The sequence below is a fragment of the Protopterus annectens genome, chromosome 10.part0, assembly GCF_019279795.1.
Source record: "Protopterus annectens isolate FY-2018-M chromosome 10.part0, PAN1.0, whole genome shotgun sequence".
NCBI lineage: Eukaryota > Metazoa > Chordata > Ceratodontiformes > Protopteridae > Protopterus > Protopterus annectens.
Window position 1 is genome coordinate 591,675,895 of NC_056744.1, and position 25,482 is coordinate 591,701,376.

Here is a 25,482-nt window from a genome sequence, read left to right on the forward strand (position 1 = left end):
TGGTGGAATATTGGCAATATCCTCATGCTTGGAATGTATGATATTATTATAGATTACCTCAGTGCTTTGTTCATAGATTCATAGGTTCATAGGTGTGTACTAGGCTAATGACCCCGGAGCCTTTACAAGCCTAGCCCATAGGATTACCTTGGCATCATGCCACCCAGCCTTAGTTCCTAGTGCCTCTGTTGAGTAGAGCCACTGGAGTGTTCCCCAGAGTGAATTTTCTATTTCCCATCCACTCATCAAGATTTTTCTTGAAGAGGGCCAGAGAGGTGCTCTGCTTGACATGCATGGGAAGTCTATTCCATATCATGGGCAGTCTCTGGGTTATGAACCTATCCCTCCAGCATGTTCTCTTGATTGTGGTAATGAGGATGAGGTCTCTGGAGTGTGTGGTGTGGCGGGATTGGGATTTCTTTACATGTAGCATTTCTAACAGAGCTGGGTCAGACATGGCTTTGTAAGTCAAGCAGAGATCCCCTTTTAGTAGGCGATATGAGACAGAGAATAGGTGGAGTCTTTTGAGTCTGTCCATATAGGACAAGTGTTTAAGGCCTAGGATCCTCTTTGTGAGGATTTACTTTGTTGAAAATTATTTGTTAATTTCCTGAAATAAATAAATAAAGATTATTAGTTTCCTTTGGTATCTATAACGCCATTAAGTTTGCATTTTACTTTGCATTTTATAATAGTGATTTTAAGTTCGTTGCCAGAACTTGAGCTAGAGAGATAAGGATTTCTTACAACATTTCATTCTTTTCCTTCCTTCTTTTTACAATTTTTTAATAAGGGAGTACGACCAAATAGGTTAAGTCCTAAATTTGCCATTGTATTATGAATGGATTGGTGCAGTCCTTTCTATGCAGCTGTTTAGATGCTAGTGAAAATTGAAAGTGAATGTGGCAGTTCTCTCAGTCTGCTTCTAATTGTGGGGAATTGTCTGAAATTGTGCATAGGTCTTCTGAAACATGAAGTAGTTTTGCCCTTGGGACGTCTGTAAAAGTGGTTTAATTTGTGGTAGATCAGGGATGGGACCGTTAACCCTAACAGAGAAGGTAACTGATTTGTCTTCAGATTTAACCAGGGAGGAGGAGATACTTGGTGGGGTATAAGTAAAGACTAGGTTCATAGGAACTTGGTCAAGGATATTAAAGCCTATTGTAGGTAGTTTTACAATTTGCTCAAATGCATTGGTACTAGAAGGTGTGAATACTGCTATTAAAGGCCCAGAAGATTTATAGGTGATGTATTTCGAATGATACTCTAAAATTAGGTTAGGTACTGGCTACTCTTGCAGCACCTAATGATAAGGCAGAATTAGGTTTGCAAAGAATGACAAACTGTAGTGGTTTGCCTATTGTTTACTACCTGAATAATACAAGTGCTGGTCTCACCACAGCTACACTCAGCTATTACTCAGTGTCCCTCTGTCCCTTCGCAGAACATTAGCACTAATCCTAAGCTTGTTCCTGGGAAGCAGGCGACAGCTCACTGTTGATCAGTAGTCATGTCCAGATGTGAAAGTATATATCTATATATATATATATATATATATATATATATATAAATATATATATATATATATATATATATATGTATATATATATATATATATATATACAGAGAGAGAGAGAGAGAGAGAGCACCTTAGTGCAAGAGTGCTAAAGTACACAATTGTCCAAAACCAGACCACTCAGGGAAGTCCTGTATACACTGCCCAATCAGAGACCATCAGGAATCAATGTGTCACGCTTCTTCTCTCACAGAAGTTAACTAATAGCACTGTTCCAAGAATATTTCTTAGAAGCAGTCTTTAGGATTGACAGTGGCTGGTAGCATCTAGAAAGACTAGAAAATAAGGTCACTGTGCTCCTTCTCTCGCCATGGGAAAAATAGGAACATTAATCCCAAGCTGATTCCTGAGCAGTTGTTTGTAGGCTGCCATTGAATAGTAGTCTTACCCATATGTTTTTGATTTTAAAAAATAGAATGGAAGAAAATAGATTAATACTCTAATATTGCAGTGTCCACTAAAGAGTGGGAAGATATGAAAAAAGGGCGGATGAAGTTTTAACACTCTTAGGGGTGAGTCTTCCTTGTTTAATAGTACAATAGAAACAGGGTGGCTTGGTGGAAAACTAGGTCTCACATCAACAGTAGTTACATGAGGGTGGCATCTATAGGAGATTACAACCATTTCCTGTCCTGTTTACCTTAAATAATAAATACTACTTCTCATCTCCTCCCCACAGATCACCTAGACTTAATATCTTTGCAGTCAGAGATTAGAAAATAAATATTTGCTTACTTGCCCTAAACAATTACTTTTAAAACTGCAAGAAAATGTTTAAAATAGACAAATGTAAGACAAAATAAACTGCAATAAATAAGATATAAAGAACAGAGACAATTTACCTTAACTGAAGAATTCCAAGCAGTCTCACAACAGTAGCAGTCATAGGTTACTAACAAACGTTAAATCCTTTTCCAGACTTGTGTCATATGACACCACCATCTAAGATCACAGCATTAATTTAGTTATACACAAAACATGATAAGTGCTAAGCCAGGCTTCCCCAAAATATTTTCCAGTGTAATATTTTCTCCCTGAACAGCACAAAACCAATCAGCCTTAAAGAATTTATATTGTGACATTTCACAAATTATCCTCTAGTTCTATATGTTGCGTGAATGCCTTTTAAATATCTGTTTTTCATGTACCCTTCCTATTTCTCAGAAAGTATTCCAGACATATAATTGTATCACAGAGCATCAACAACATGCTATGATATGTTTTTATAACTGAACTGAAAGTCAAGAGAAACATTATCTAGTTTATAGAAATGTCCATTAAATTATACCATAGTGTTACATTCAGTGATGAAAGGAAAACATTAGCTAGTGTTACTAGGATTACAAGATTTTATAATGGCAACTTATGCAAATTCTAGGAAAAAACAAACATATTCACAGCGCACTAGAGTTAGAATACCCTTTTATATGCTGTGATAGCTAATTTATAAATGCTTGAAGTAGTTCTTAAATCACAGCATATAATCTAACATAAAAAATTAATGGAATGAAATCGCATGACATAACAATGGCTGCATTTTTATTTTGCATGAAAAACTCTTTGTGTGTCAGCTGAATTTTTTAAAGCTATTGTATATTTTAAATGGTAAAGATAAAGTAAGATATTCATTTAGCTGCTCTAGGAACATGCCTAGGTGGAATATAGTTCACTAGCCTGAAACACAATAAACACTTTGTGAATGATCCACCTTTTCTAGCAACCCTCTGCAGTAACATGAAAAGTGTCCAAAACCATTAGTAAAACAGCCTTTAATCTGCACATTTATTCATCTATTTATTAACACTACCATTTGCAGCATTTATTGTCATCTGCAGTTTGAGAGAGCTTCTGACTCGTCTGCTGCTTTATTATGTCACCCATGGATTTCTCACTGGAATATTAATGATTGCTCATTCTACTAATAAAATGCCACCATCATCCCTAAATATTCTCAGTAGTCCAGTCTTCCTTACCCTGATATGGGCTCTATAAAATTTAACTGTTTCCACAAAAAATGAATTAAGCTACATTGTCCTCACTAATTCACCATCCTTGCAGATTTTAAAATAACAGCACTTAAATGCAGGATATTACTCCTGCATGTAATATTTGATATCTTAAAGCTTGCTATTTTTCTAATAAAAAAGCCACATTATATTACTTTTGCTACTGACTTTGGAGTATTACAGTTTGTTTGAAATGTCCCAAGTGAGGATAGCACACTAATATAGTGGGGTATAATTCATCCGTAATACATAAAAGCTATGCCAAGATATTGACTATCTAGAAGCGGACAGAAATGCACTGTCAGCACATTATTTTAAAAGGGTTATATCCTTGACTTACAGATAGCCTTCCCATAGATAGGATAATTACGGTCAGTGCTTTCCTGCCCTGTATATAAATCATGCAATAACTATTTCCTGTGTTCTTGTTTCTTAAATGGCAAAACTCCTATGTGCACTATTCATTTACAGACTCTAGTCAGTAGCATTGCAAAGTTTTAATGGATAATTCAGAACATATTTGTATATAGCTACATGCTATGTGAATCAGACTGGCATCATTTAAATAAATAGCTTGTATTTAAAGATGGATACTTTCAAGCTCTGGAAGCCAGAAAAAGGATTAATCAGAAATACAGACAGGAGATTTATTTACAAAATCAGTCTCTGTGCCTGTGAAGAGAAAACAATTTTAAATATATTTTATTTATGGTTGGATGAACCAGCTTCCTGTTATGACCACTTAGAACAGAAGCAATATACTTCATATAATGAAGCATTTTTTCCAATAAAATATTTTTGGTTCTGTTCTGTCATAGGAGTGGATGAAGCAGTGTGGTCTGAGCCACTATCACCTAATTGAAACTGTGGCAAATCTTTATTACAACAGTGCATGGTAAAGCAGTCCTACTGCTAATCAGTTTGATAAAATAATATACTACATGGTGCAAGATCAAACTAGGTTCATAGGTGTTTAGTAGGCTGACGAGCACAAGGGCCTTTTTAAGCCTAGCCATGCATCTCAAATCTCTGACAATTTTTGATACCCTTGATAAGTGTAAGGACAGACCTGGGAGATGAACCATTTACAGGTTACCTGCATCCACTAGAGACATAGGTGCCAAACCAGGGACGAATTTCCAGTCTCCCATCCAATTGTTGTTGCTTAGATCTCTGTTGAAACTCTTTTGTCCCACCCTCACTATTTTTGGTTTGTAGTTTAAATTTGGTGGCTTTTGCAATTGCCCGCCCCAGTGCAGATTTGATCTGGGACACTCCCCCAGTCCCATCTGTTTATCACATTCTACCTAATAAACTCTTTCTACACTTGCTTTTAGTCCTTTTTAATTTAATTGCATTTTTTAAATTGTGTTTGGTCTAATATTGCTACATACTCAAGTGTGCTAGCTTGCACTGCATGCAAATTGTTTTACTACTGTTTTTGCTACTTTTCTGTAAAAAAAAAAAAAAAAAAACTGTAAGCCTGCTTCCTACCTTTCCTGTAACTAGTGTACCAGAAACAGATTTGCTGTATCCAGGACTGTATGTAAGCTTCTGAGCCCCCCAAGCCTTTCTGTGTTGGGGGGAGGCCTTCTAGCTTATCAGTGGGAGTGGTAAGCACTAGGTAACCTGTCTACCACATAAGGAGTGGTTCTGGCCCAGAAATTGTAGTTATTGGCTGTTTGGGCAATCTCTTCCATCTCTCTCAACTTTCTGATTTGAAAGCCTGCATTTGCACTTGTTTCTGTCCTGTAACTCGTCTAGTGCAGATACAGATTCTTAGTTTTAGCACTTAAATTTGTTTATTTATGCTCAGCACTTGTTCAGAACTTGTAAGCACTAAATAAGCTTCTAATTACTATAGCACTCAATCTTCCTCATTATCTAGAGGAAAACAGTTTTTGTACTTACTTTTCTCACTTGCATAGAGAAAAACAGCTCTTGTACTCACTGTCCTCACTTATCTAGAGGAAAATTGTTTTTATTCAGGCATGTCCAAGGGTCAGCTCCCAGTGTTCTCTCCTGTCTATCTGATGAATCTGGGCATCTTGATGCAATGTAGAAATTGCCCATGTACACAGACAATCCTCTTCTTCTATCACCCAACACTACAACCTGTGAGAGATGCACTTATCTTGCCAAACTGGAGGTAAAGCTCTCTCCAGCCAAGACTGAACTTGACAGTCATGAGGAGAAGGTAAACATTTGCACCACACCACACTCATCACATAGTCTCACTAAATCTACACCATCAAAATCCACACATAGTAACACAAAAACATTTGCAGAGGCTCTCAATAATAATCTGTCTAAGCAACAGAGACCTCCAAAGCAGAAACGCAAGCAACCTCCATCCCCCAACACAACCCAAATGACACATAGCCCACAGACTCAGTGTGCCACTCAACCACAGCCAATAAGGCAAAACAATGTACCCAACACACTAGTCATAGGTGACTCTATAGTCAGGGACACTGATGTCCCACTTACCAGGCTAAACAAGGAGAAGGTTACTGTCAGCTGCCTGTCAGGTACCAGGATCCGCCACATAACCTACGCACTCAGGTCACTCCACAACAAGTACAAATATGACTCTGTCATTGTCCATGTTGGTGTGAATGACCTGAGATGTACCTTCCTGGACTACATGAAAAGAGACATGGAAGAGCTCTCTGATCTTGTAGCCCAGGCAGGTATGACCCTAGCCCTGAGTAGCATTCTGCCATCGCCCCGAATGATACCGCAGTACAAGGACAAAATGATTGAGTTCAACAATTGGCTAAGCTTCTGGTGTCATTCTAATGGGATCCAGTATCTGTCTGCTTGGGATGACATGGTCGACCACGATGCTTAGCTACAGATGGCCTGTACCTGTCACCCCTGGGATTCTGGCTAAGGCTCTTGCTGCCCCTATAGTGCCTTTTTTAGGCAAGGTTCAAATAACAAATTCACCACCATAACAGGAACAGGTAAGCAAAAACTGAGGGTAATGCTACTCAGTGCTAGAAGGCTAAATCTCAAAATGCACTCACTCGAGGCACTCCTTAAAATGGAGAACATTGATATCTGTGCAGAGACTGAGACCTGGTTCAAGGCTCCAGAGAGCACTCCTGCACTACCAGGCTATAACTCATACTACACTTTTTGGCCATGTAACCTGGACCGAAACACCAAATGTGGAGGTGTGTCCATATTCATTAAGGATATCCACACCTCCAGGCTAGTTGCTCAGCATAATGCATCCATGGTTATCCAAGTGCAACTAAATCTGGGCAAAACTGCAACCAAATTGTAGCTTGCTACAGATCCTCCACCATGCCCCAGGGTTCCCACTCCTCTTTTCTTGATGTACTGGAAAATATTATGGTTCAACCAAACACCCTAATAATGGGCAACTTTAACTACCCCACCATTAACTGGGAAAACTACTCATGTACCAACTCCTTAGCTCAACGCTTACTGGAATTCACAAACTCCAATGCCCTGGATCAACTTATCCTCACCCCCACCAGGGGCAACAATATCCTAGACCTAGTCATTACCAACATGAGTGACCGGTGTTCCACACCTGAAGTCAACTCATTGTTGGTCCTATCCGACCATAAGCTAATCACCCTTGATATCCACATCCTGCCTCCACCCCCCCATTAAGGAAACCATGCTAAAAAATTTCTCCAAGGCCAACTTCATGCTTCTTAAGACAGAAGTGGTGAACTTCATGACACTCATGCAGATGGACAATACAATTACAACTGCTGAATCCTACACAAATGCACTCTATAAGCACTTACACGAGTGCATGGATCATGCTATCCCAAACAGAACCAAGATGTTATCCTCCAAAAAAAGTAAGCCAATCTGGTGGTCCCCTGCCATAAACAAACTGTACAACAGAAGGAAGAAACTGTTGCAAAAGAAAGTAAAATCCCATGAGTGGAGGAGCTCCCTGGTCAGCCTCAGTAAGAAGCTGAGATTCCTTATAAGATCCTCCAAAGCTAGCTACAAAAACAAAATCGCCACTGATTCTAAGGAAAACCACAAAGCATTCTATAGCTGTGCCAAGAATCTCGATGGCAACACCCAGATCTGCTCTGAGTTACAGCACAAAGGCATGAAAATTACAGAAGCAACTGATATTGCCAACATCCTGGCAGATAGGTTCAGTGCTAACTTTACCCCCCTACCCCCTAAAGGGCCTATATCTATACAGGAAGAATGCAGAGTCCCTGCAATCACAACTACACAGGCAAACGCTGCTCTCTCTAAAGCCAAAAACACAGCATCCATGGGACCGGACAACATCCCAGGCTGCGTTTTACACGAACTTCAGAATGAACTGGCTCACCACTTAAGCACCATGTTCAATAATAGCCTCACATCAGGCTTTGTGCTGACTGAATGGTGCACAGCAACAGTTATCCCACTCCACAAAGGGGAACCATTACTGATCCCGGGAACTATCGACCTATTAGCCTGACGAGCCTGGTCTGCAAGGACATGGAACGTATAATCATGGAACTCATAAACAAAGACATTGGTAACCTCCAAACTCTGGATCCCACCCAGTTCGGGTCTGTGAAAGGCAGATCATGCCTTCTCAACCTGATTGATTTCTTTGAGGCAGTCACCAAAGCCGTAGATGAGGGTAAGTTGGTTCACACAGCCTATCTTGACCTCGCCAAGGCTTTAAACACCATCCCCCATTCTGGAATTATAGCTAAACTCATTAAACTAGGTATAAATCCCTATGTCACAAGATGGGTTGCCAACTGGCTCACTGACAGAACCCACACTGTAAAAGTTGCAGACTCCAAATCTGACCTCAAAGCAGTGACAAGTGGAGTACCACAGGGTTCCGTCTTGGGACCTCTCCTGTTTTTATCTACTTCTCTGAAGTACAGACTAATACAGAAGGCCTCTGGCTAGCAAAGTTCACAGATGACTGCAAACTAGGAGCCATAGTCAAGTCTCTAAATAATGTGGACATCCTACAGAAGGGCCTCACTGAGACAGATGCCTGGTGTCAGAGCCATGGCCTCAAGCTCAATGACAAAAAGTGCAGTGTCGTCCGCTTTGGTAAAAACTCTGCACCCATGATCTACCACATAGGCAGCAATCTACTTAACACCGAATGCGTGATAAGAGACCTTGGGACCTAGGTGGACAGTAGTCTCTCCTTTGATAGTCACATCGCCACAGTAGTCAGGAAGTCCTTCTACATGGCACACCTCATCATAAAAGGGTTCTCATCCAGGAAAAAAAGAGGTCATTGTTCCTCTCTACTCAACACTCATTAGACCCATTATAGAGTACAACGCCTCTTTTGGAATGTACCTCACAAGACATCTGCAGCAGCTGGAAAGACCACAGAAGAACCTCACAAAGAGGATTGCAGGCATCAAAAAAAATGCCCCACACTGACCGCCTCAAAAAACTCCAGCTTTACTCAGTAGCATATTGCCTACTCTGAGGTGATGTCTGCCTAACATAAAAAGCTATGTCAAACCCAGAGCTATTGGACATGCTACACCTAAAGGAATCCCAATCCCTCTGAGCTACATGGTCTAGGGACCTAAACCTTGTCACCACAATAAACAGGACATGCTGGAGGGATAGATTCCCATCCCAGAGACTTCCCATACTCTGGAACAGGCGACCCATCTATGTCAAGCAAAGTTCTTCATTAGCACTCTTCAAGAAAAATCTTGATGAATGGATGGGAAATAGGAAATACACCCCGGGGATTACTTCTATGCCTCTACTCGACAGTGGCAAAGGAAAATAACTTTCTTGGGTGGAGTAAGCCAGGGAACCTTGTTGGCTAGGCTTACATAGGCCCTTGGGCCGATAGCCTAGTACCTACCTATAAATCTATGAACCTATGAACCTATGAACCTATGAAGGTTGTTCTTGAATTGGGTTAGGGAGAAACTCTGCTTCACATGGATGGGAAGCCTGTTCCATAGACGGGGTAGTCTTTGCGATACATACCTATCTCTCCAGCAGGTCCTATTTATATTACAGGCAAGGTTTAAATATTTAGAATGGGTAATTCTGGTGCTGTCTATTTTGTGGATATGCACGAGGTCCATCAGAGTGAGGTCTGACAATGACCTATATGGCAGGCATAGATCTCCCTTCAAAAGCCTATAGGAGACAGAAAACAGGGATAGGGCCTTGAGGTGGTCTGCATAGGTCATATTACTTGTGTCCTGTATTCCTTTAGTGAGGAACATCGGTGGATGTTCCAATTCTTGGATACACTTGGTTAGGTACATACCAAGGGGGCATTGTACTCAATGATAAATCTGAAGAATGCCGAATGCAGTGGGAGAATGACTTCCTTGGACTTAGATGCCATACCTTTGTTTATAGGTTGCGGATCATAGAATGATTTTCTCACCACTGTAAACAATGATGATCAAAGGCTAGATTACTATGTGTGTCCCTAAGTCCCTGACTACTGGGTCAACTCTAAGAGGTGTGTTGTCAATATGATAGTTACCAGGGATGGATGACTTCCCGAAGGATACTATTATGCATTTCTTGGCATTTAGTTTTAGTCCATGTCTCTGACACCTGTTGTTTGTCTGTGTCAGCCCCTCTTGGAGAACATTTGTGTCAGTGTGATTCAATGACAGCTCTTAATTTGCAATCATCTGCAAATTTAGTCAGCCAGAGACCACTGACATTGGCCTTGACTTCTGAGAATGAAATGCCAAAAAAGAGCGGTCCAAGGACCGATCCCTGAGGGACTCCACTTATGACTGGCCACTTTGTAGAGATAGACTCCCCATTTCTAACTTCCTGTGTCCTGTCTGTGTGCCAGTTGGCTATCCACTGGTAGCCATATAGGATTGCACCTAACCTCTTGAGTTTGTCAACAATGCCTGAGTGGAGTATTGTGTCAAATGCCTTGGCCATGTCAAGGTAGGCAATGTGAACTATGTTGCCTTCATCCATTGCTTTGGTGACCTTCTCAAAGAAGTCCACCAGGTTGAGTAGGCATGATCTGCCCTTGATAAAACCAAACTGGGTTGGGTCCAGTGTCTGGAGGTTTACTATAACTCTATTGATCATCTCCATGATAATTCTTTCCATGGCTTTAAATATAAGACTAGTAAGTCTTATGGGTCTGTCATTTCCAGGGTCTGTGGATGGCCCACCTTTGTGCAGAGGGATGACTGTTGCCTTTATCCATTTCATCTAATCAAAGGCTACAGTTAAATAATAATTCCAGAGGCCCTGATATGTCATGTCTCATGCTATTTATAAGGCATCTTGGGATATTGTCTGGACACATTGATGCAGTGTTCTTGGTCTTAGAGAGAGCATTAAGGACCTGCTCCCTAGTGATAGAAGGGGGAGTTATATTGGATAATATTTCCTGAGGGTAGGTTGAGGGGGAGAGAGGAAAAAAGTTGGAGATGAATTTATCAGCCAGGAGGTTTGCTATATCTTCTGGCTTAGTATAGGTGGCTCCATTTACAATGAGCTATGCACATAATTGTGTACTTCCTTTGAGGTTGCGGACATAGCTTAAGAATGGTTTGTGGTTGTCCTTGGCCTGGGAGACCAAATATATCTCAAATTTGGCTATGGTATACTTTATTTGTCCCCTGTGTTGTTTGTTTAGCTTGATGAGAGTGCTTTTATCCTGCTGGGTGCTGCACCTCCTAATTTTTGCCATGAATTTCTTCCTCCTGTTATACAGCCGATTGACTTTGTGATTCCACCAGGGTGGCTTGTTTTTTAAGTACTTCTTCCTGGTGGGCACAGCTGCCTCTATGCAGCTATTAACATGCTTATACAGAGTTTCTGTGAACAGTTCTGCACAGGCAGATGTGTTCTCAGGGTTTATGGGGGCTTGAAATTTTGCTAGGTTCTCACTTAATAGTACGAGGTTAGCTTTAGAATAGTTCCTGAATATTCCAGGTTTTGCTGGGGGTCCAGGTTTTATTTTTACTTCAAAGGAGACCATTTTGTGGTCTGACCTTACCAGGGAAGGTTTACAGTAGGGGGTGTACAGCAGTCTCCCATATTAGTGAGTACCAGATCCAGTATGGTTGCACCCCTGGTTGGTGTATTGACTATCTGGTACAGACAGTTTGTATTTACGCAATCCAGGAATGTCTGCGCATGTATGTTTGGTGTCATTTAGGATTCACAGTTAATATTGGGGTAATTAAAGTCACCCAAGAATATGGTATTGGGTTGGATGGTTAGTGTTTCTAATACGTTTAAATACACGGTATGGGTTTCCTAGGTTGTAGAGGGGGACCTATAGCTTGCAAGGAAGTGGTATTGGATTTTACCTATGGCGATTTGAACATGGAGCAGCTTAAGTGCATTGTCTGGCTTGACCAGCCTTGAACTATATTTATTTTGATGTAAACAGAGACACCTCCACCTTTAGTCCCTGTCTGTGAAGTAGCTGGTCTAAATGTGTGGAAGGCATGATAACCTTGTACTGTTGGTGTACTCTCCATGGCTTTAAACCATGTCTCAGTGACTGCACAGACATCAGCATTCTCTAGGGTAAAGAGAGCTTCTAGGGAGTGGAGTTTTTTGTTTAGACTCCTAGCATTGAGCAGTAATATCTTTAAATTTTCTTGGTTTTGATTTGCTATGTCACAAGTACTTTCAGTTTGGGATTGCATAAAAAAGGCACTATGGGGGAAGACAATGTTTTAGCTAATATTCAAAAGTGTAGAGGGAAGAGGTGCAGACCATCCCTGGCAAAGCAGCATGGTCTGTTAACCATCTCCTTCCATGCTGACAAATATTGCACCCCCTTGTAATGACACCAGAAACTAACCCAGTTATGAAAGTCAATCATCTTTTGTTCATACTGTGGCATCATCCTTGGAGAAGGTAAAATGCTGCTCAGTGCTAGTCTCATACCAGCCTGAGACATATATTCCAAGAGCTCTATGATGTCTCTCTTTATATAGTCTAGGGAGGTATGTCTCAGGTCATTTACTCCCAAGTGAACTATAACTGAGTCATATTGGTAATCGTGGTCCAATGACCTGAGTGCATGTGCAATGTGGTGGATGCCCATGATAAGCAACTGACTGTAACTTTCTCCTTACTCAGCCTGGTGAGAGGGACATCAGTGTGTCTAACAATGGAGTATCCAATAACTAAAATGTTGGTTTGTGTGGTGACTTGCTTTATGGGCTTAGAGGTGGAGGCTGCATGAGATGTAGCTCTATGTGTTGATGTGGGTGTTATTTTGAATGCGTGCATTTGGGGCTGCTGAGTGTATTTGTTATGTTTAATTCATCTAAGAGGTCTTTGTAGTTTAGGAAGGTTACATGTAAGTGCCGTAGCAAATGTGGTCTATATGTCTGCTTTGAATCTTGCATGATGGGTGCAGGGTGTGTGCTACTGACAACATTATTGACATTAAGAGTACTTTTATGTGAGAGCTTTGCCTCCAGTTACATTGTGTAAATACATCCCTCACATACCATTTCAGTTTGTTTGAGAATTAACTGGTTGTCAGTAAACATGAGGCAATTTCTACATTGCCTGAGGATGCCCATATCCACCAAGCTGGTAACGGAGACAGTAGGAAAGTTCATATCCATGGCAACAGACCCATGGCATGTAATTTGTCTTCTGTGTGGCGACATGCGTGAATGGGCATTCCTTCATTGAAGGTTGTGCGTTAGGCCCGGCAAGCCAGCTCGTAAAAATTTACTGCCAATCATTAGCGGACCGGAGTTCCGCTGTGGCAACCCCTAACCGGGAAAAGCCGAAAGACACAACAACTTACATATGCATGTAGAACATGTGATTTGCTCTTCTGTCATGATGCGACGTTTATGAAAAACATGCACTGCATTTACAGTGGTTATTTTATCTACAAAAAAGGAAAAAAAGGCAAGAAATGTAACATTTTATAAATTTATATGTTAAACACATCACTAGAATATTTACGCACACACACTCATATTGCAGAATCATGGGATGTTTCATTTCCAGAGAAAAGTGAGTTTGGAGTTGATATATATATATATATATATATATATATATATATATATATATATATATATATAAATATACATATTTTATATATATATATATATATATATAAAATTAGCATAGAGGAAAGGTATATATCTGTCAGTGCTGGGGGTCAGGGACATTTGCCTCCCTACTGACTTTTTTCTGTCTTTATTTTCAAATATGCTTAATTTCAGCAGTTGTGATTTTTTTTTTGTGATTTTGTGATTGCCTCAAGAGTCTGTATTCTGACATAAGAGTAAAAACCTTACTTTTCTGGTGTTTATTCAAGACCAAATGCACTTGATATTGTTTTAAACTGAAGCAGTGAAGCCTTTATGCCATACAGAGACATTTAATTGTGCATGAACAAGACTTTTGCATTCTATAAAAGTGTCTAAACCTTTTATTACTATTGGACAAAGTCAGAGCAGACTGCTGGTTTACATAAATAAACACATAAGTGTCAGCTGCTTCACACACTGCAAATGTATATTTATAGAAAGATAGCTAGATGTCGATATAGATAGGTATGAAGGGATTTTCAGTAATGTATATGGTTACAGTTAAAAGTATACATGAGTAAGCTGTGCAGCAGGGCTTCACCTTCTTATACCACCTTACTCGTGTGCTGACCCTACCCCCACCCTTGTATCTGCCCCTAACCATAATTTTACACACTATTTAGCGCCGCGGTAGCGATGTTACCTCACAGCAAGAGATCTTCCCGTTTGATTCTCGGCTGGTCTTGGGAGTGCCTTCTGTGTGGAGTCTGCATGTCCTCGCCATGGTTGGTTAGTGTTCTTAAGACATGTGTGCGTAAATGGGTGTGCCTTCATTGAAGGTCATGCGTTAAGCTGGCACCTCAACATTTCGTAAAAATCTACTGCCAATCATTAGCGGACCGGAGTTCCGCTATGGCGACCCCTTACCGGGAAAAGCCGAAAGACAAACAATAACCTCACTAAAACCCTTTTTCCTAACTGTACCACCAGTCAGTCATCCACAACAACAGTCAGGCACCACAGTCTGTCTCCTTACCTAAGTCTAGTTCTAACCTGTGAACACTTGCACATACACACTACCCCATAAATGAGGCTTGAATATTTTCAAAACCATCACATTTTCAGTAAAACAATATTTTTCCTGAATTCTTCTACGTGCCTTTACCTTATGAAGCTTGAATTCAACTAAATGTGATTCCTGCAAATGTATAGTTACTTATTTGTACTGTTGATTATTTTTTTTCCAATAACTTTTATTTTCATTTTACATTTATATAAATCACAATCATTTCCATTCTTAGAGTATGACCATAAGTGAGTGTTATACATTGTAGTCAATATAGTAACATGTAGGTCATAAAACATATCTATTTACACTATATACATAGATGCATTCTCAGTCAATTCCGTTGTTATAAAAACAGCACATACAATAAGGATTTCAAGTCCATAGCTTGGCTTTGTGATCGTGTGTATATTTTTAGGTTCCTTTGTACCTTGTTACTATGTAGTATGTATGATGTTTTATGCTAATATGATGTTAAAGGTTTGTTCCCAAATTTCTTGGGCTTTCATATTTTTGTTTCTTTTATCCATTACTATTTTATGAGCTAAAGGATGTTTTATAGCTATTTTTTTGAATCCCTCCCAAGAGATATTCATAGGTTCTAACCATTTGAGAGCTATGTGTAGCTTCATTAGCAAGAAAATTATTATAAGTATATTTGCTTGTTTTCCTGATATGTTAGATGGGAGAATATGTAGAAGGGTAAATTCCCATGAAAGTGTTGATGTTTGATATCCCATTTTTTGCAGTTGTAACTTGAGGGAATTCCAGAGTTTGTACACACATTTGCAACTCCAAAATATACGCATTAGGTCTGCTACCTGGTCCTTACAGTGTGGACAGTATGCTGATTTTGATGCATTAAATTTCTGGAGTATTGCGGGTGCGAAATATGCATTATTATTTATCATGAGCTGCATGTATGACAGTTTTTTAAGGGGTATAATTTTCAGTGTGATTGCATGACTTATTTGCTGGTCATCTATGGATGGTTTTAATTTTCTCCAGTAGTTAGAGAAAAGGAGGTCCTGCTGAAATTTGATTTTGCCTATCATTTTATATGAGTTAGATATTGTTTTCCTTGTTGTAATAATAGTCTTCCAAAGCAGAGTACACTTTTCTATGTCACTATTAAGTATAGTAAAGTTTTGGAGGTAGCTGGAACACAACTCTTTAATTTGTCTTAGAGGTATTATGTATGATTTAGGTAGATTTAGGTTACTTCTCATTTCTTGGGTTGTACAGTTAAGGTATGGATAGATATCTTGGATTAGTTTGTCCTTTAATTGAGGAAAAGAGTGAAGATCTAGCATCTTGTTATTTATTTTTAGATTTGGATTTTTATGGAGGGGTTGCAGTGTTACCATAGCTCGCCCAAGGTTTAAGGAATAAAAGAGTTTTGGTGTTATATTTATAGAATGTTTTAAGGGATCTATAATGTTGTATGTTTGCAAATCTTTTTTGTTTAAAAAGGGAAGCACTTTGGGATTGATGCCTAGTGCTTTAATGTATCTATAGAATATAGTCACCCAAGGAGGTGACCAAGTTTTCATTGTCAAGTTATGTTCTGCTATTCTCAATATTCTGTTAGTGTTGATAATAGAATAATAAGTTTTAAAATCTGGCAGGTTCAGACCCCCTTTGCTCTTGGGAAGTGTTAGTTTCTGATATGAGATTTTGTTTTTTTGGGTTTCCATATGAATTTTGCTAGGAAGGTATGAATTTGTTTGAAAAATGTATTGTGTATAGTTATCTGTGATGTCATGAATATATATGTTAGTCTAGGTAATATGCTAATTTTGATTATTGATACTTTGGCAAGAGATGGTAGCTTAAGGTTATTCCATCTTTTACAGTCTTGCATTATGCTTTGCCATTTAAGAGTTATGTTATGCTGGCAGAATTCCTTGTCGCTCTGAAATAAAGTAATTCCCAGATATTTGGTTTCTGCTTTAATTTTTATTATATCTATTAGTGGTATTACTGAGATAAGTTTGGGTGGCCTTAAGGGGAAGATATTAGTTTTATTGAGGTTTAATTTGTAGTTAGACATGATTGAAAATTGTTCAATTGCAGTTATTATTTTGGTTATGTCTGAGTTTGGTGTAGTGAAGTATATGTCCAGATCATCTGCGAAGGCGGTGAGATATATCTTGAAGTTGTGTGTTGAGGGGGGGTTATGGTATGTGTTTTGCTTAATATAAAGAAACAGGGGTTCTAGGTATAGGTTGAATAGAAAGGGCGATAACGGACATCCTTGTCTTGTTCCGTTTTTTTATCATAATTCTATTTGACCATGTTTTATTTATATATAGGGATGTGTATGGATTGCTATAGAGAATTTGGATGATCTGAATGAAATTGATAGGTATGTCAAAATAAGGTAATGTTTGAAGTAAAAATTCTAAGTTGACCCTGTCAAATGCCTTGTGGGCATCTACTACCATTGCATAGATATTAATATTCCTCTGATTTGCAAAGGATATTAATGCATCCAATGTTAGAGTTTTGTCATTGGTCTGTCTTTGTGGTGTGAACCCTGATTGCTCTGGAGAAATGATTCTCTCTATCAGGTTTTTTAACCTATTTGCAAGTATTGAGGTCAGGATCTTTGTATCTATATTTAAAATGGAGATGGTCTATAACTATCTGGGTTTTTGGGGTCTGCATGTTCTTTTAATATGAAAATAGTTTTGCAGGCATTGAAGTGAATATCATTTATGTTGTTATTTATTATATAGTTCACCACATAGTATAGTAGTTTAGCAGTTAGGGGGTGAAAGTTTTATAAAATTCTGAAGTAAGTCCATCCGTTCCTGGGGCCTTATGTGATTTTAAATTATTTTAAATGTTTAATTGCTGTTCTTATCTCATTGATGGAAATAGATGCCGTTAGTTTTTTTTTGTTGATCTAAATCTAGTTTAGGGAATTTTAGTTTTTGAAGAAAGCGCTATCTTCCTTAGAGGTTTGTAATGTTTGTTCTCCATAGATTTGAGAATATATTTGTTCGAATACTTTGATAATTTCTTCATTTCTTCTGTAGTTTTTGTCCCTGTAATTTATTTCTGATATATTTGAGGTGGTTTTGTGTTGAGAGATGATTCAGGCCAAAGCTCTGAATGGTATTTGGGCTTCCTCTGCGTAATTAGCTAACATTCTTACCTCATAAAATGACAGATTTCTGGTATCTAACATATAGAGGTCTCTTCAGTTTGGCTATTAGGGTTATTTAGTAGTTCTCTTTAAAGTTGTTCTATTTTCTTTTCAATGTATACTCCTCTTTTAGTTGTAGTATTTTTATAATATGCTGCTTTTTGGATGAATATTTCTCTGATTTGTGATTTGGTCGCAGCCCATTCTATGTCTATTGGGACTTGGGATCTGGAGATATTTGCAAGGGATGTCTTTAATATTTCTTCAACTTCTTTTATTACATCTATTTTGATGACCGGGTAAGGATTCAATGACCAATTAAGACCTTTATTTGCTAAGTACAGATTTTTTGTCCCAGATGATAAACAGTGTGACTTTGGAATGATCCAAGAAAAATCTAGTGTGTATAACTGTTGTTGGATCCATGTTAATAAGTATGTCTGAGATTAAAAAGAAGTCTATTCATGGCCATATTTTGTGGCACTGCGAGTAGAATGTGAATTTCCCAGACTTATTCTCATTATTCCCATATTTAAAAGGGTCATATCGTTTAAAGTCTTGTTTAAGTTCATTTAGAGCTATTGTGGCTTGTTTATTATGTGATTTAATTGGGTTAGATTTGTCCTTTTCTGGGTTTTGATATGTGTTCCAGTCACCCACAATTATTAGGTAGTGATCTTTAAGTTGGTTTAGAATTGTGTAAAGTGACATAAAAAAGTGATGTTGGTTGCTACAGGTGCATCTAGATTAAGCACCATTATAGGTTTTGGTAATCCTGGGTTGGTAAATGTTACATAACACCATCTTCCTTCTTTGTCCACCTTAGTCTCAAGTATCTTGTGCTGGAATTGAGTTTTAATTATTATTGCAACACCAGCACTGTTTGTTTTATCCCATTGCTATAATTTGTCTTATCCATTTTTTCTCCAATTTCTGCCCATTGTTCTGTAGTTAAGTGTGATTCTTGTATTAATATAAGTTTGGCTTTGGTTTTCAGGGCAAGATGCAAAAATAATTTTCTTTTTTCTTTATTTTGGAGTCCTTTAGCATTCCACATCTCTATTTCCCAGATTTATTTGTTAAGTATGTTTTTCTTACATGACTTGTATGTTAATTTGGTTTTATGGTCTTTGTATGTGATGTTGATATGTGTTTTTGGAAAGCATCTGACTATTCCCATCGCTTCCCTGTGCTTAAGGTTCATAGGTTCATAGATTAGTACTAAGCTAACTGCCCTTGCAAGCCATTTTAAGCTTAGCCAATTATCCCTTGTGAGACTCAAACCCTGCACCTTGTGTTTATAAGGCAAACACCTTAACCATTAAGCCACCCTCCCAACAACTGTACCCCTGGACCAGGAATAAATGGGGAATAAACTGAGAAATGAACGTATATTTTTAGTTTCCCTCTGAGCTTTGGTTGTGTTTTCTCTTTGTGCGTAGGTTGAAAGCATGTTAGCCCCCTTACATTACTATATACAACACGGACAAAGCTTTACAAACTAGTTCCCTAAAACACTGCTGTGAAATATCCCTAGTCTCTTCCTTAAAACTATTATATAATTATAGTATTACGGTTACAGCACAGAACTTACAGCTTTTTAGCATATGGCTTATTCCTTCTAATAATGGATTTGTAAACAACATGCTAGTATTCCAATCCTCAGTTAGCTATAACAAGATATACAACAATATGGCATACATTTTAATCCAGATTTGTCTTGTTTACATTTTCCATTTCCTTAGTCTTCTCTTTCCTTCCCCTCTCCTTTAAACTGCCAATCTCTAGCAGATTCCAGAAAAAAAAAAAAAAAAAAACGTTATTGGCACCTATAATCAGAAGTAGGAAAATGAGCGGAAGAGAGAAAAGGAAAAAAAAAATGTTTTCATGCTCAGCCAGGTATATATTCTGCCAAAGCCTACATATTTAAGCTATGTTTATGTTTTCTACAGTCAGATAATTTATATTTGTGTATTCTTGTATTTTTCCTTTTCTGAAAAGCTTTTACACTTTACTTACCTTTATTCAAGTCAAACATCATTATTTCTGTCATACATCCTTAAGATAGGGTGGTTCTGACAGTCTCTCATGTAGTAATAAAGGCTGGATTATTTATGATAAGTCTTAATAAGAGATTCATATTCTTATTTGTTCTTTTGGTAAAACCATACCTTATTCTTCAGATTCTTGCTTTGCAGGTTTCTGGTCATCTTTCAGTCTGATTTACCTTATAAGCTGGTTTAGATCAATTGATGGGTGTTTATTGCAATACTAACTTCTTAGACTGGCTGCATCTTCATTTCAGGTGGTTTTAGTTTATAGTGAAGCCCTTCAGATCGAAGGAGGAATGATTATGCATACCAGAGTCCCAGGAGGTGGTTCCTTCCTATAAATCACGCATTGGAAACTGCAGTTGTATTTTGGTTCCTACCTGTTTTTCTTGTTCCCTTTACTGTGTTCCTTATGGCTCCCTGCATTGATTTAAGGGCCTAGGAAATAAGGGGAAGCTCTCAGGGGTTGATTCCCAACTAAAATGGTCATGATTCAGACCGTTTTTACTCAAGGGATGCCTACAAGTTTTTGTTATTTTATTTCATTTCTGGAGGTGGAATCTGCTTAAAAACAGATAGGAATGTCTTTTTTTATCTCTTTGGGGTTAGCGACCATGTATTTAACATCTTTAACATTGAAAATTAGTTGATTTGGATATTTCATCTGGAATTTGATTTTCTTTTCTATCAGAAACCTGTAATATTGAGACAGACGCCTTGCTTGCCTTATCTGGATGGGAAGGTCCTGAGCAAAGGGAATTTTATTATTATTCCAGGTGAGTGTACCTTTCTTATTGGCTTCAAGTAGGATTTATTTACATTTTGGTAGTTTAATATTTTAATACAGACAGGTCTTGGTCTCAGTGATGATTGTGTTTCTCTCAGGGCTCTGTGGGCTCTCTCTGTTATCACTTATTGTGTTTCTTCACTGTCATCCAGCAGGGATTTTATTATGAGTTTGATAGTTGGTATTAGATTATTATGTGATACAGTTTCAGGGATTCCTCTGATGATGATGTTGTTTCTTCGTGACCTTGCCTCAAGATCTGTTATTTTTGTTTGTAAACTTTGCAGATCTTTGTCATGGGAATCAGTTCTTTGAGCAATAAAGTCAATTTTTATTTCATTTTCTAGTGTTTTTGTCTCAGATTTTTCCATTCTAGTTAGTATTTGGTTAAATGAATCACCAAATGTTTGAAATTGTAAAGATAGTTATGTATTGCTTGTTGAATAGGTAATAAAGGAGTTTTAATATCTTCCAGGTTAGCTGGCTGGTCTGCCTTGGTTTTACCTGTAGATTTAGTATTGTCTGATTGTTTATTTGCCCTTAGTCTTTTTGGAGTTGTATCTTTATCTGGTGAGGCTAGTACTGAGAATTTGGTCTTAGTTGTTACAGTGTCCATATTATTTTCTTCTTTCAACATCCTGCTACTCGGTGCTTTTTCAGACCTTGTATATGAGTGCAGGGCCTCAGTGCCACGTGGCTTCAGTTGTTTCTAAGATCTTAAATAATCCTGTTGTTTTTAAAAGTAATCTGTTGCTATTTTTTCTTCCTTTGATTGTTGTTTGTTATCTGGAATAGATGTTCAGTCTTATTTCTGCATTTTTTGTTCTGTGATGCCTTCTGGGTTTATTTTAATCCAGGGTATTTCACAGAGCTAGGTGCTAGCAGTGCTCACAGAACAGTGGCCATCTTGAACTCCCATACTGTTGATTATTTATATGGTCACAAAATCTTGTCTATAAAATGAAATACAATTACACACGCACACCCACACACACACACACACACACACACACACACACACACACACACACACACACACACACACACACACACACACACACACACACACACACACACACACACACACACACACACACACACACACACACACACACACACACACACTTATGTAGCCATAGACAGATACATAGACAGAGGCATAGATATATATGTTTAAATATTGTTTGGACTCAAGTACTGTAAAACTATAAGTTCAAGTGAATGAAAACATCAAACAAAAAAAGTCAATGATAAGATGTAAAATACAATCAATATATTGTGGTAACCAATTAAATGTAACAAATTACTGGTAAAATGGAGCTCTACAAGTAGAAGCATAACAAATATAATAACCTGAGCAACACAAGTACAGTAAGCATAATAAACTTTGCAAGACTAAAACATCCCATGATAAAGATCATACTAGAGAAACTAGGTATTCATTCAAGGGACACAAGGATCTACTCAAGTGCTGGGATTCCTTTCAGCCAACAAGATCAGATATTCAAAAATGTGTTTGTACCTCACACAAAACCAGTATAATGTGGTGGTACCTAGAAACTCCAGCAAATGGGCAGGAGACAGAGGTTTGTACAGGATGCAGAAAATCAAGTTACCTGGCAACTATGGCCAGAGCAATTTCAGTAATATAGACAGTAGTTCACTGGGCCATGTCAACTGTATTATGATCAAAAAGTGGAACAAAATGCTTTATGAGGGCAATGTTTCTTAGACAGAACCAGGTAGATTTGAAATTAGCTGAAACCTAGTCCTTTAGGATCAGCTTAACATCAGTAATTATCTCAAGATCATACACCATCAGCAGGAATTGCAGATTACCTGCACTATAGATTATATTACAAGACAAAGGTCATAAATTGGCATCCAAGAGTGTGACATGCATGATCATGGCAACTGTCTTAGAGGTACAAAGATTTAGCAGATTATCAGCCTTCTAAAGGTATATGCATTCCAAATGACTGCCTTGGTGGTTAATGGCTCCTCAGGAAAGGAGATGTAAATCAGCATCATCGATGTATCAACACAGCAATGCTTTTGTAATCACTGCATTTGAATAACAGTTCCCAGAAGAAGCTGGTGCATGATGAAGATAGCAGGTGTGGTAGGGAACCCTGAGGAGCGCCACTTTCAAGAGAGTAAGAAACAAGAGTGGTAAATTCCACAATTGCACCTTGGTGGGAATGTAGGAGTTGAATCAGTCTGAGACAATATCAGTGGTGCCACAGTAGGATTCTGGTTGGATCATTAGAGTTTCCTGGTTACCTTGTTGAATGCAGATGAAGTATTAAGCAGGACCAGGTCAAAGTAATACTGTTTATCCTTTATGATAAAGAAATCATAAAAGACCCTAGGATGAATTGTCTCAGTGTTATGTTTTTTCTCCAAAACTAAATTGGAATGGATCAATGCTGTTATCTTCTCTCAAAAAATATCTGCTATATACTCCTTATATTCACAAGAACCTTACCCTAAAATGAAGGTTTGTATTAGATTGACAAAGGAACACATTGTCAGGGTACAAACACGTTTTTTTAAGTATAAGTGTAATACATCTTTTTACTGATCTGAAAATGCCATATCTAGAAGAGAGTCAATGGTAATCCTGCATAGGACAGGATTCAGTAACCCAAAGCAAGCAAGTCCAAACCAATTGGTGGGAGACCACGAGTAGTACTGCGCCTGCGTGTTGGAAATAATAGATATGAAGTCATCACAGCTGGCTAGAACAAATTTACTGCAACCCAAAGATGGAGGCAAAACTGCTTACATAAATCTATCTATATCTATATATACACACACACACACACACACACACACACACACACACACACATATATGTATATGTCTGTGCATAGATATGTGTGTGTGTTGCTATATCTATATCTGTCTATATATACATACATATATATTTGTGTGTATGTGTGTATACTTAGGTGTGTGTGTGTGTGTGTGTGTGTGTGTGTGTGTGTGTGTGTGTGCGCGTGTGTGTGTGTGTGTGGTGCTCTCTCTCTCTCTCTCTCTCTCTATATATATATATATATATATATATATATATATACATATAGATGGGTGTCTGAAATATGAAAGCTGAAATATAGAGCTGAAAATCTTGAATCATGGAACATCGAAGACAACAACTGAATGAGACCTCTATTGTTTAAGATTATAACAAAGTGGTGGTTGTGGTATTTGTCCTCTCCCCACTATTGTGCAGTCTTTGAGTAGCTATATATAATTATCAGGGGGGCAGGGGGTGTAGGGGTGCAGGGGTCTTGTTCCTCTTGAAAAAAGAGATGTATTTACTGTCCTGTTTCAGTATTCTGGGATTTAAGATTTGTGTCTAGATATTTCAACATTATCATAAATGAGACAGATACACACACATACACACAGACACACACACACACACACACACACACACACACACACACACACACACACACACACACACACACATATATATATATATATATATAGAGAGAGAGAGAGAGAGAGACAGAGACAGAGACAGAGAATAAGTCCCAGAGAACACTAGAACAATACAGGCATAATGTTTAAAAAACACAAAATAAAATAAGTTTGTCTTTATGTCCTCAACATGAAAATTAAAATAGCAGGAATGTATCCAGTGAATAGGCTTAGATTAAACAGATTAAATAGGAATTCAGATAGGCTGTATTTGTTTCTGATAACCTGGCAACCTGGTATATTATCTTGGTCTATTGCTGAGGTGTTCTTAGCTTTTGAAAAGGCTGACAGGACATGTTCCATAGAAATTAAAGGATAGCTGTGACTGTGGAATCTGTGGAAAAGTGATAACTGTTTCTGGATTAAAGTTTTAGCTAAATTTGACAGCTAGGATATTCACTATTCCCTGTTTAGGCTGATATACAATGTTGAGCCTCTTAATGGTTCCCTGAAGCTCTTCACTAGTTTGTGTAGTCTTAAGATAAAAGCCTCAAACATTGTACATGTATTAGCAATTTCTTATTTATGCAGGTAGGTAACCACAGGGTTTGTTTTTAAATTTCTCATTTTATTTGGTGAAGATAGGAACTTTCTTATCAATACAACTATTTGAGTGAGATTAAATGTCAGAAGGATAGACATCAGCTTTAGCAGTGACATCCATCAGAGCAGAATTTCATCTAAATGTATTTAGATCATGAGTAACTGAGGAAGACTAGTTCTGAGAATTTTTCTAACTGCAGAGGAATTTGCAGGGGATGTACCACAAGCTTTAAAGGAAAATATCACTAATATATGGTCTGTGCTAATGAGGAAGATGATACATGCGGAGCTGTGCAAGAAGTGGCCATATTGTGAGGATAAAATAAATGGTATTGAGTCCCTAACAGGATGGCTAACTATTTGTATAAGTGCGAAGGAAGTGTTGAGCATTCTGATCACTAACAGTCTAGGTCAGACTGTTTATTACTGGTGAATAGTTGAAGTCCCCCCAGTACAAAGGTGCTGAGTTTAATTGAGATTTCAATTAAGGTGTTTAAAGAGCAACCATGTTTAGAAGGAAGCATTCAGGGTGTTCTATAGCTAACTGTGAAGTAGTAATGCCCTTCTTCTCCATGATCCGCCATTCAAAGTCTTCATCCCTTATTCTTTCTCCCATAGTTTTTTTGTTTCCTTAACTTTTGTCTGTTGTGCTCTTCTTCACTCCTACTTGCTGGTTGTACTCTGTTTGTGAGTCTTCTTACAAGTTTTAAATATTATTCTGTGAAATGACTGTTAGACCAGTTAATGTGGAGCTGTTATTCCTATTCAGTGAGGAAAGGCTATCACTGGCC